This window comes from Anas platyrhynchos, chromosome 4 (assembly GCF_047663525.1).
Source record: "Anas platyrhynchos isolate ZD024472 breed Pekin duck chromosome 4, IASCAAS_PekinDuck_T2T, whole genome shotgun sequence".
Taxonomy (NCBI): Eukaryota; Metazoa; Chordata; class Aves; order Anseriformes; family Anatidae; genus Anas; species Anas platyrhynchos.
In genome coordinates, this window is record NC_092590.1 from 20,899,557 (window position 1) to 20,912,655 (window position 13,099).

The following is a 13,099-nucleotide window of genomic DNA, read 5'->3' on the forward strand; positions in this document are numbered from 1 at the left end:
CAACGGAATTTTACGGTTGCCATAGCAACGCCTCCCCACGGTTGCCATGGCAACGGAATTTTTCGGTTGCCATGGCAACTGAATTTTACGGTTGCCATGGCAACGGAATTTTACGGTTGCCATAGCAACGCCTCCCCACGGTTGCCATGGCAACGGAATTTTTCGGTTGCCATGGCAACTGAATTTTACGGTTGCCATGGCAACGCCTCCCCACGGTTGCCATGGCAACGGAATTTTACGGTTGCCATGGCAACGGAATTTTACTGTTGCCATGGCAACGGAATTTTTCGGTTGCCATGGCAACGGAATTTTACGGTTGCCATGGCAACGCCTCCCCACGGTTGCCATGGCAACGGCATTTTTCGGTTGCCATGGCAACGGAATTTTACGGTTGCCATGGCAACGGAATTTTACGGTTGCCATGGCAACGCCTCCTCACGGTTGCCATGGCAACGGAATTTTTCGGTTGCCATGGCAACGGAATTTTTCGGTTGCCATGGCAACGCCTCCCCACGGTTGCCATGGCAACGGAATTTTACTGTTGCCATGGCAACGGAATTTTTCGGTTGCCATGGCAACGGCATTTTACGGTTGCCATGGCAACGGAATTTTACTGTTGCCATGGCAACGGAATTTTACGGTTGCCATGGCAACGCCTCCCCACGGTTGCCATGGCAACGGCATTTTTCGGTTGCCATGGCAACGGCATTTTTCGGTTGCCATGGCAAAGCCTCCCCACGGTTGCCATGGCAACGGAATTTTACGGTTGCCATGGCAACGGAATTTTACTGTTGCCATGGCAACGAAATTTTTCGGTTGCCATGGCAACGGCATTTTACGGTTGCCATGGCAACGGAATTTTTCGGTTGCCATGGCATCGGAATTTTACAGTTGCCATGGCAACGGAATTTTACGGTTGCCATGGCAACGGAATTTTTCGGTTACCATGGCAACGGAATTTTACGGTTGCTATGGCAACGGCATTTTTCGGTTGCCATGGCAACGGAATTTTACGGTTGCCACGGAAACGGAATTTTTCGGTTGCCATGGCAACGCCTCCCCACGGTTGCCATGGCAACGGAATTTTTCGGTTGCCATGGCAACGGAATTTTTCGGTTGCCATGGCAACGGCATTTTACTGTTGCCATGGAAACGGAATTTTACGGTTGCCATGGTAACGGCATTTTACGGTTGCCATGGCATCGGAATTTTACGGTTGCCATGGCAACGCCTCCCCACGGTTGCCATGGCAACGGCATTTTTAGGTTGCCATGGCAACGGCATTTTTCGGTTGCCATGGCAACGGAATTTTCCGGTTGCCATGGCAACGGCATTTTTCGATTGCCATGGCAACGGAATTTTACGGTTGCCATGGCAACGGAATTTTACGGTTGCCATAGCAACGCCTCCCCACGGTTGCCATGGCAACGGAATTTTTCGGTTGCCATGGCAACGGAATTTTACGGTTGCCATGGCAACGCCTCCCCACGGTTGCCATGGCAACGGAATTTTTCGGTTGCCATGGCAACGGAATTTTACGGTTGCCATGGCAACGCCTCCCCACGGTTGCCATGGCAACGGCATTTTTCGGTTGCCATGGCAACGGAATTTTACGGTTGCCATGGCAACGGCATTTTTCGATTGCCATGGCAACGGAATTTTACGGTTGCCATGGCAACGGAATTTTACGGTTGCCATAGCAACGCCTCCCCACGGTTGCCATGGCAACGGAATTTTTCGGTTGCCATGGCAACTGAATTTTACGGTTGCCATGGCAACGCCTCCCCACGGTTGCCATGGCAACGGAATTTTACGGTTGCCATGGCAACGGAATTTTACTGTTGCCATGGCAACGGAATTTTTCGGTTGCCATGGCAACGGAATTTTTCGGTTGCCATGGCAACGCCTCCCCACGGTTGCCATGGCAACGGCATTTTTCGGTTGCCATGGCAACGGAATTTTACGGTTGCCATGGCAACGGAATTTTACGGTTGCCATGGCAACGCCTCCTCACGGTTGCCATGGCAACGGCATTTTTCGGTTGCCATGGCAACGGAATTTTTCGGTTGCCATGGCAACGCCTCCCCACGGTTGCCATGGCAACGGAATTTTACTGTTGCCATGGCAACGGAATTTTACGGTTGCCATGGCAACGGAATTTTACGGTTGCCATAGCAACGCCTCCCCACGGTTGCCATGGCAACGGAATTTTTCGGTTGCCATGGCAACTGAATTTTACGGTTGCCATGGCAACGCCTCCCCACGGTTGCCATGGTAACGGCATTTTACGGTTGCCATGGCAACGGAATTTTACTGTTGCCATGGCAACGGAATTTTTCGGTTGCCATGGCAACGGAATTTTACGGTTGCCATGGCAACGCCTCCCCACGGTTGCCATGGCAACGGCATTTTTCGGTTGCCATGGCAACGGAATTTTACGGTTGCCATGGCAACGGAATTTTACGGTTGCCATGGCAACGCCTCCTCACGGTTGCCATGGCAACGGCATTTTTCGGTTGCCATGGCAACGGAATTTTTCGGTTGCCATGGCAACGCCTCCCCACGGTTGCCATGGCAACGGAATTTTACTGTTGCCATGGCAACGGAATTTTTCGGTTGCCATGGCAACGGCATTTTACGGTTGCCATGGCAACGGAATTTTACGGTTGCCATAGCAACGCCTCCCCACGGTTGCCATGGCAACGGAATTTTTCGGTTGCCATGGCAACTGAATTTTACGGTTGCCATGGCAACGGAATTTTACGGTTGCCATAGCAACGCCTCCCCACGGTTGCCATGGCAACGGAATTTTTCGGTTGCCATGGCAACTGAATTTTACGGTTGCCATGGCAACGCCTCCCCACGGTTGCCATGGCAACGGAATTTTACGGTTGCCATGGCAACGGAATTTTACTGTTGCCATGGCAACGGAATTTTTCGGTTGCCATGGCAACGGAATTTTACGGTTGCCATGGCAACGCCTCCCCACGGTTGCCATGGCAACGGCATTTTTCGGTTGCCATGGCAACGGAATTTTACGGTTGCCATGGCAACGGAATTTTACGGTTGCCATGGCAACGCCTCCTCACGGTTGCCATGGCAACGGAATTTTTCGGTTGCCATGGCAACGGAATTTTTCGGTTGCCATGGCAACGGAATTTTACGGTTGCCATGGCAACGCCTCCCCACGGTTGCCATGGCAACGGAATTTTTCGGTTGCCATGGCAACGGAATTTTACGGTTGCCATGGCAACGCCTCCCCACGGTTGCCATGGCAACGGCATTTTTCGGTTGCCATGGCAACGGAATTTTACGGTTGCCATGGCAACGGCATTTTTCGATTGCCATGGCAACGGAATTTTACGGTTGCCATGGCAACGGAATTTTACGGTTGCCATAGCAACGCCTCCCCACGGTTGCCATGGCAACGGAATTTTTCGGTTGCCATGGCAACTGAATTTTACGGTTGCCATGGCAACGCCTCCCCACGGTTGCCATGGCAACGGAATTTTACGGTTGCCATGGCAACGGAATTTTACTGTTGCCATGGCAACGGAATTTTTCGGTTGCCATGGCAACGGAATTTTTCGGTTGCCATGGCAACGCCTCCCCACGGTTGCCATGGCAACGGCATTTTTCGGTTGCCATGGCAACGGAATTTTACGGTTGCCATGGCAACGGAATTTTACGGTTGCCATGGCAACGCCTCCTCACGGTTGCCATGGCAACGGCATTTTTCGGTTGCCATGGCAACGGAATTTTTCGGTTGCCATGGCAACGCCTCCCCACGGTTGCCATGGCAACGGAATTTTACTGTTGCCATGGCAACGGAATTTTACGGTTGCCATGGCAACGGAATTTTACGGTTGCCATAGCAACGCCTCCCCACGGTTGCCATGGCAACGGAATTTTTCGGTTGCCATGGCAACTGAATTTTACGGTTGCCATGGCAACGCCTCCCCACGGTTGCCATGGTAACGGCATTTTACGGTTGCCATGGCAACGGAATTTTACTGTTGCCATGGCAACGGAATTTTTCGGTTGCCATGGCAACGGAATTTTACGGTTGCCATGGCAACGCCTCCCCACGGTTGCCATGGCAACGGCATTTTTCGGTTGCCATGGCAACGGAATTTTACGGTTGCCATGGCAACGGAATTTTACGGTTGCCATGGCAACGCCTCCTCACGGTTGCCATGGCAACGGCATTTTTCGGTTGCCATGGCAACGGAATTTTTCGGTTGCCATGGCAACGCCTCCCCACGGTTGCCATGGCAACGGAATTTTACTGTTGCCATGGCAACGGAATTTTTCGGTTGCCATGGCAACGGCATTTTACGGTTGCCATGGCAACGGAATTTTACGGTTGCCATAGCAACGCCTCCCCACGGTTGCCATGGCAACGGAATTTTTCGGTTGCCATGGCAACTGAATTTTACGGTTGCCATGGCAACGGAATTTTACGGTTGCCATAGCAACGCCTCCCCACGGTTGCCATGGCAACGGAATTTTTCGGTTGCCATGGCAACTGAATTTTACGGTTGCCATGGCAACGCCTCCCCACGGTTGCCATGGCAACGGAATTTTACGGTTGCCATGGCAACGGAATTTTACTGTTGCCATGGCAACGGAATTTTTCGGTTGCCATGGCAACGGAATTTTACGGTTGCCATGGCAACGCCTCCCCACGGTTGCCATGGCAACGGCATTTTTCGGTTGCCATGGCAACGGAATTTTACGGTTGCCATGGCAACGGAATTTTACGGTTGCCATGGCAACGCCTCCTCACGGTTGCCATGGCAACGGAATTTTTCGGTTGCCATGGCAACGGAATTTTTCGGTTGCCATGGCAACGGAATTTTTCGGTTGCCATGGCAACGCCTCCCCACGGTTGCCATGGCAACGGAATTTTACTGTTGCCATGGCAACGGAATTTTACTGTTGCCATGGCAACGGAATTTTACGGTTGCCATGGCAACGCCTCCCCACGGTTGCCATGGCAACGGCATTTTTCGGTTGCCATGGCAACGGCATTTTTCGGTTGCCATGGCAAAGCCTCCCCACGGTTGCCATGGCAACGGAATTTTACGGTTGCCATGGCAACGGAATTTTTCGGTTGCCATGGCAACGCCTCCCCACGGTTGCCATGGCAACGGCATTTTACGGTTGCCATGGCAACGGAATTTTACTGTTGCCATGGCAACGGAATTTTACGGTTGCCATGGCAACGCCTCCCCACGGTTGCCATGGCAACGGCATTTTTCGGTTGCCATGGCAACGGCATTTTTCGGTTGCCATGGCAAAGCCTCCCCACGGTTGCCATGGCAACGGAATTTTACGGTTGCCATGGCAACGGAATTTTACTGTTGCCATGGCAACGTAATTTTTCGGTTGCCATGGCAACGGCATTTTACGGTTGCCATGGCAACGGAATTTTTCGGTTGCCATGGCATCGGAATTTTACAGTTGCCATGGCAACGGAATTTTACGGTTGCCATGGCAACGGAATTTTTCGGTTACCATGGCAACGGAATTTTACGGTTGCTATGGCAACGGCATTTTTCGGTTGCCATGGCAACGGAATTTTACGGTTGCCACGGAAACGGAATTTTTCGGTTGCCATGGCAACGCCTCCCCACGGTTGCCATGGCAACGGAATTTTTCGGTTGCCATGGCAACGGAATTTTTCGGTTGCCATGGCAACGGCATTTTACTGTTGCCATGGAAACGGAATTTTACGGTTGCCATGGTAACGGCATTTTACGGTTGCCATGGCATCGGAATTTTACGGTTGCCATGGCAACGCCTCCCCACGGTTGCCATGGCAACGGCATTTTTAGGTTGCCATGGCAACGGCATTTTTCGGTTGCCATGGCAACGGAATTTTCCGGTTGCCATGGCAACGGCATTTTTCGATTGCCATGGCAACGGAATTTTACGGTTGCCATGGCAACGGAATTTTACGGTTGCCATAGCAACGCCTCCCCACGGTTGCCATGGCAACGGAATTTTTCGGTTGCCATGGCAACGGAATTTTACGGTTGCCATGGCAACGCCTCCCCACGGTTGCCATGGCAACGGAATTTTTCGGTTGCCATGGCAACGGAATTTTACGGTTGCCATGGCAACGCCTCCCCACGGTTGCCATGGCAACGGCATTTTTCGGTTGCCATGGCAACGGAATTTTACGGTTGCCATGGCAACGGCATTTTTCGATTGCCATGGCAACGGAATTTTACGGTTGCCATGGCAACGGAATTTTACGGTTGCCATAGCAACGCCTCCCCACGGTTGCCATGGCAACGGAATTTTTCGGTTGCCATGGCAACTGAATTTTACGGTTGCCATGGCAACGCCTCCCCACGGTTGCCATGGCAACGGAATTTTACGGTTGCCATGGCAACGGAATTTACTGTTGCCATGGCAACGGAATTTTTCGGTTGCCATGGCAACGGAATTTTACGGTTGCCATGGCAACGCCTCCCCACGGTTGCCATGGCAACGGCATTTTTCGGTTGCCATGGCAACGGAATTTTACGGTTGCCATGGCAACGGAATTTTACGGTTGCCATGGCAACGGAATTTTTCGGTTGCCATGGCAACGGAATTTTACGGTTGCCATGGCAACGCCTCCCCACGGTTGCCATGGCAACGGCATTTTCGGTTGCCATGGCAACGGAATTTTACGGTTGCCATGGCAACGGAATTTTACGGTTGCCATGGCAACGCCTCCTCACGGTTGCCATGGCAACGGAATTTTTCGGTTGCCATGGCAACGGAATTTTTCGGTTGCCATGGCAACGCCTCCCCACGGTTGCCATGGCAACGGAATTTTACTGTTGCCATGGCAACGGAATTTTTCGGTTGCCATGGCAACGGCATTTTACGGTTGCCATGGCAACGGAATTTTACTGTTGCCATGGCAACGGAATTTTACGGTTGCCATGGCAACGCCTCCCCACGGTTGCCATGGCAACGGCATTTTTCGGTTGCCATGGCAACGGCATTTTTCGGTTGCCATGGCAAAGCCTCCCCACGGTTGCCATGGCAACGGAATTTTACGGTTGCCATGGCAACGGAATTTTACTGTTGCCATGGCAACGTAATTTTTCGGTTGCCATGGCAACGGCATTTTACGGTTGCCATGGCAACGGAATTTTTCGGTTGCCATGGCATCGGAATTTTACAGTTGCCATGGCAACGGAATTTTACGGTTGCCATGGCAACGGAATTTTTCGGTTGCCATGGCAACGGAATTTTACGGTTGCTATGGCAACGGCATTTTTCGGTTGCCATGGCAACGGAATTTTACGGTTGCCACGGAAACGGAATTTTTCGGTTGCCATGGCAACGCCTCCCCACGGTTGCCATGGCAACGGAATTTTTCGGTTGCCATGGCAACGAAATTTTTCGGTTGCCATGGCAACGGCATTTTACGGTTCCCATGGCAACGGAATTTTACGGTTGCCACGGAAACGGAATTTTTCGGTTGCCATGGCATCGGAATTTTACGGTTGCCACGGAAACGGAATTTTACGGTTGCCGTGGCAACGGAATTTTTCGGTTGCCATGGCAACGCCTCCCCACGGTTGCCATGGCAGCGGCATTTTTCGGTTGCCAGGGCAACGGAATTTTACGGTTGCCGTGGCAACGGAATTTTACGGTTGCCATGGCAACGGCATTTTACTGTTGCCATGGAAACGGAATTTTTCGGTTGCCATGGCAACGGCATTTTACGGTTGCCATGGCAACGGAATTTTACGGTTGCCATGGCAACGGCATTTTACGGTTGCCATGGCAACGGAATTTTTCGGTTGCCATGGCAACGGCATTTTTCGGTTGCCATGGCAACGGAATTTTACGGTTGCCATGGCAACAGAATTTTACGGTTTCCATGGCAACGGAATTTTTCGGTTGCCATGGCAACGCCTCCCCACGGTTGTCATGGCAACTACATTTTACGGTTGCCATGGCAACGGCATTTTACGGTTGTCATGGCAACGGAATTTTACGGTTGCCATGGCAACGCCTCCGCACGGTTGCCATGGTAACGGCATTTTACGGTTGCCATGGCAACGGAATTTTACGGTTGCCATAGCAACGCCTCCCCACGGTTGCCATGGCAACGGAATTTTTCGGTTGCCATGGCAACTGAATTTTACGGTTGCCATGGCAACGCGTCCCCACGGTTGCCATGGCAACGGAATTTTACGGTTGCCATGGCAACGGAATTTACTGTTGCCATGGCAACGGAATTTTTCGGTTGCCATGGCAACGGAATTTTACGGTTGCCATGGCAACGCCTCCCCACGGTTGCCATGGCAACGGCATTTTTCGGTTGCCATGGCAACGGAATTTTACGGTTGCCATGGCAACGGAATTTTACGGTTGCCATGGCAACGGAATTTTTCGGTTGCCATGGCAACGGAATTTTACGGTTGCCATGGCAACGCCTCCCCACGGTTGCCATGGCAACGGCATTTTCGGTTGCCATGGCAACGGAATTTTACGGTTGCCATGGCAACGGAATTTTACGGTTGCCATGGCAACGCCTCCTCACGGTTGCCATGGCAACGGAATTTTTCGGTTGCCATGGCAACGGAATTTTTCGGTTGCCATGGCAACGCCTCCCCACGGTTGCCATGGCAACGGAATTTTACTGTTGCCATGGCAACGGAATTTTTCGGTTGCCATGGCAACGGCATTTTACGGTTGCCATGGCAACGGAATTTTACTGTTGCCATGGCAACGGAATTTTACGGTTGCCATGGCAACGCCTCCCCACGGTTGCCATGGCAACGGCATTTTTCGGTTGCCATGGCAACGGCATTTTTCGGTTGCCATGGCAAAGCCTCCCCACGGTTGCCATGGCAACGGAATTTTACGGTTGCCATGGCAACGGAATTTTACTGTTGCCATGGCAACGTAATTTTTCGGTTGCCATGGCAACGGCATTTTACGGTTGCCATGGCAACGGAATTTTTCGGTTGCCATGGCATCGGAATTTTACAGTTGCCATGGCAACGGAATTTTACGGTTGCCATGGCAACGGAATTTTTCGGTTGCCATGGCAACGGAATTTTACGGTTGCTATGGCAACGGCATTTTTCGGTTGCCATGGCAACGGAATTTTACGGTTGCCACGGAAACGGAATTTTTCGGTTGCCATGGCAACGCCTCCCCACGGTTGCCATGGCAACGGAATTTTTCGGTTGCCATGGCAACGGAATTTTTCGGTTGCCATGGCAACGGCATTTTACGGTTCCCATGGCAACGGAATTTTACGGTTGCCACGGAAACGGAATTTTTCGGTTGCCATGGCATCGGAATTTTACGGTTGCCACGGAAACGGAATTTTACGGTTGCCGTGGCAACGGAATTTTTCGGTTGCCATGGCAACGCCTCCCCACGGTTGCCATGGCAGCGGCATTTTTCGGTTGCCAGGGCAACGGAATTTTACGGTTGCCGTGGCAACGGAATTTTACGGTTGCCATGGCAACGGCATTTTACTGTTGCCATGGAAACGGAATTTTTCGGTTGCCATGGCAACGGCATTTTACGGTTGCCATGGCAACGGAATTTTACGGTTGCCATGGCAACGGCATTTTACGGTTGCCATGGCAACGGAATTTTTCGGTTGCCATGGCAACGGCATTTTTCGGTTGCCATGGCAACGGAATTTTACGGTTGCCATGGCAACAGAATTTTACGGTTTCCATGGCAACGGAATTTTTCGGTTGCCATGGCAACGCCTCCCCACGGTTGTCATGGCAACTACATTTTACGGTTGCCATGGCAACGGCATTTTACGGTTGTCATGGCAACGGAATTTTACGGTTGCCATGGCAACGCCTCCGCACGGTTGCCATGGTAACGGCATTTTACGGTTGCCATGGCAACGGAATTTTACTGTTGCCATAGCAACGGAATTTTTCGGTTGCCATGGCAACGGAATTTTACGGGTGCCATGGCAACGGAATTTTACGGTTGCCATGGCAACGCCTCCCCACGGTTGCCATGGCAACGGAATTTTACGGTTGCCATGGCAACGCCTCCGCACGGTTCCCATGGCAACAGCATTTTTCGGTTGCCATGGCAACGGAATTTTACGGTTGCCGTGGCAATGGAATTTTACGGTTGCCATAGCAACGCCTCCCCACGGTTGCCATGGCAACGGAATTTTACGGTTGCCATGGCAACGGAATTTTACTGTTGCCATGGCAACGGAATTTTTCGGTTGCCATGGCAACGGAATTTTACGGTTGCCATGGCAACGCCTCCCCACGGTTGCCATGGCAACGGCATTTTTCGGTTGCCATGGCAACGGAATTTTACGGTTGCCATGGCAACGGAATTTTACGGTTGCCATGGCAACGCCTCCTCACGGTTGCCATGGCAACGGAATTTTTCGGTTGCCATGGCAACGGCATTTTACGGTTTTCATGGCAACGGAATTTTACTGTTGCCATGGCAACGGAATTTTACGGTTGCCATGGCAACGCCTCCCCACGGTTGCCATGGCAACGGCATTTTTCGGTTGCCATGGCAACGGCATTTTTCGGTTGCCATGGCAAAGCCTCCCCACGGTTGCCATGGCAACGGAATTTTACGGTTGCCATGGCAACGGAATTTTACTGTTGCCATGGCAACGTAATTTTTCGGTTGCCATGGCAACGGCATTTTACGGTTGCCATGGCAACGGAATTTTTCGGTTGCCATGGCATCGGAATTTTACAGTTGCCATGGCAACGGAATTTTACGGTTGCCATGGCAACGGAATTTTTCGGTTACCATGGCAACGGAATTTTACGGTTGCCATGGCAACGGAATTTTACGGTTGCCATGGCAACGCCTCCTCACGGTTGCCATGGCAACGGAATTTTTCGGTTGCCATGGCAACGGAATTTTTCGGTTGCCATGGCAACGCCTCCCCACGGTTGCCATGGCAACGGCATTTTACGGTTGCCATGGCAACGGAATTTTACTGTTGCCATGGCAACGGAATTTTACGGTTGCCATGGCAACGCCTCCCCACGGTTGCCATGGCAACGGCATTTTTCGGTTGCCATGGCAACGGCATTTTTCGGTTGCCATGGCAAAGCCTCCCCACGGTTGCCATGGCAACGGAATTTTACGGTTGCCATGGCAACGGAATTTTACTGTTGCCATGGCAACGTAATTTTTCGGTTGCCATGGCAACGGCATTTTACGGTTGCCATGGCAACGGAATTTTTCGGTTGCCATGGCATCGGAATTTTACAGTTGCCATGGCAACGGAATTTTACGGTTGCCATGGCAACGGAATTTTTCGGTTACCATGGCAACGGAATTTTACGGTTGCTATGGCAACGGCATTTTTCGGTTGCCATGGCAACGGAATTTTACGGTTGCCACGGAAACGGAATTTTTCGGTTGCCATGGCAACGCCTCCCCACGGTTGCCATGGCAACGGAATTTTTCGGTTGCCATGGCAACGGAATTTTTCGGTTGCCATGGCAACGGCATTTTACTGTTGCCATGGAAACGGAATTTTACGGTTGCCATGGTAACGGCATTTTACGGTTGCCATGGCATCGGAATTTTACGGTTGCCATGGCAACGCCTCCCCACGGTTGCCATGGCAACGGCATTTTTAGGTTGCCATGGCAACGGCATTTTTCGGTTGCCATGGCAACGGAATTTTCCGGTTGCCATGGCAACGGCATTTTTCGATTGCCATGGCAACGGAATTTTACGGTTGCCATGGCAACGGAATTTTACGGTTGCCATAGCAACGCCTCCCCACGGTTGCCATGGCAACGGAATTTTTCGGTTGCCATGGCAACGGAATTTTACGGTTGCCATGGCAACGCCTCCCCACGGTTGCCATGGCAACGGAATTTTTCGGTTGCCATGGCAACGGAATTTTACGGTTGCCATGGCAACGCCTCCCCACGGTTGCCATGGCAACGGCATTTTTCGGTTGCCATGGCAACGGAATTTTACGGTTGCCATGGCAACGGCATTTTTCGATTGCCATGGCAACGGAATTTTACGGTTGCCATGGCAACGGAATTTTACGGTTGCCATAGCAACGCCTCCCCACGGTTGCCATGGCAACGGAATTTTTCGGTTGCCATGGCAACTGAATTTTACGGTTGCCATGGCAACGCCTCCCCACGGTTGCCATGGCAACGGAATTTTACGGTTGCCATGGCAACGGAATTTTACTGTTGCCATGGCAACGGAATTTTTCGGTTGCCATGGCAACGGAATTTTACGGTTGCCATGGCAACGCCTCCCCACGGTTGCCATGGCAACGGCATTTTTCGGTTGCCATGGCAACGCCTCCCCACGGTTGCCATGGCAACGGAATTTTACGGTTGCCATGGCAACGGAATTTTACGGTTGCCATGGCAACGCCTCCTCACGGTTGCCATGGCAACGGAATTTTTCGGTTGCCATGGCAACGGAATTTTTCGGTTGCCATGGCAACGCCTCCCCACGGTTGCCATGGCAACGGAATTTTACTGTTGCCATGGCAACGGAATTTTTCGGTTGCCATGGCAACGGCATTTTACGGTTGCCATGGCAACGGAATTTTACTGTTGCCATGGCAACGGAATTTTACGGTTGCCATGGCAACGCCTCCCCACGGTTGCCATGGCAACGGCATTTTTCGGTTGCCATGGCAACGGCATTTTTCGGTTGCCATGGCAAAGCCTCCCCACGGTTGCCATGGCAACGGAATTTTACGGTTGCCATGGCAACGGAATTTTACTGTTGCCATGGCAACGTAATTTTTCGGTTGCCATGGCAACGGCATTTTACGGTTGCCATGGCAACGGAATTTTTCGGTTGCCATGGCATCGGAATTTTACAGTTGCCATGGCAACGGAATTTTACGGTTGCCATGGCAACGGAATTTTTCGGTTGCCATGGCAACGGAATTTTACGGTTGCTATGGCAACGGCATTTTTCGGTTGCCATGGCAACGGAATTTTACGGTTGCCACGGAAACGGAATTTTTCGGTTGCCATGGCAACGCCTCCCCACGGTTGCCATGGCAACGGAATTTTTCGGTTGCCATGGCAACGGAATTTTTCGGTTGCCATGGCAA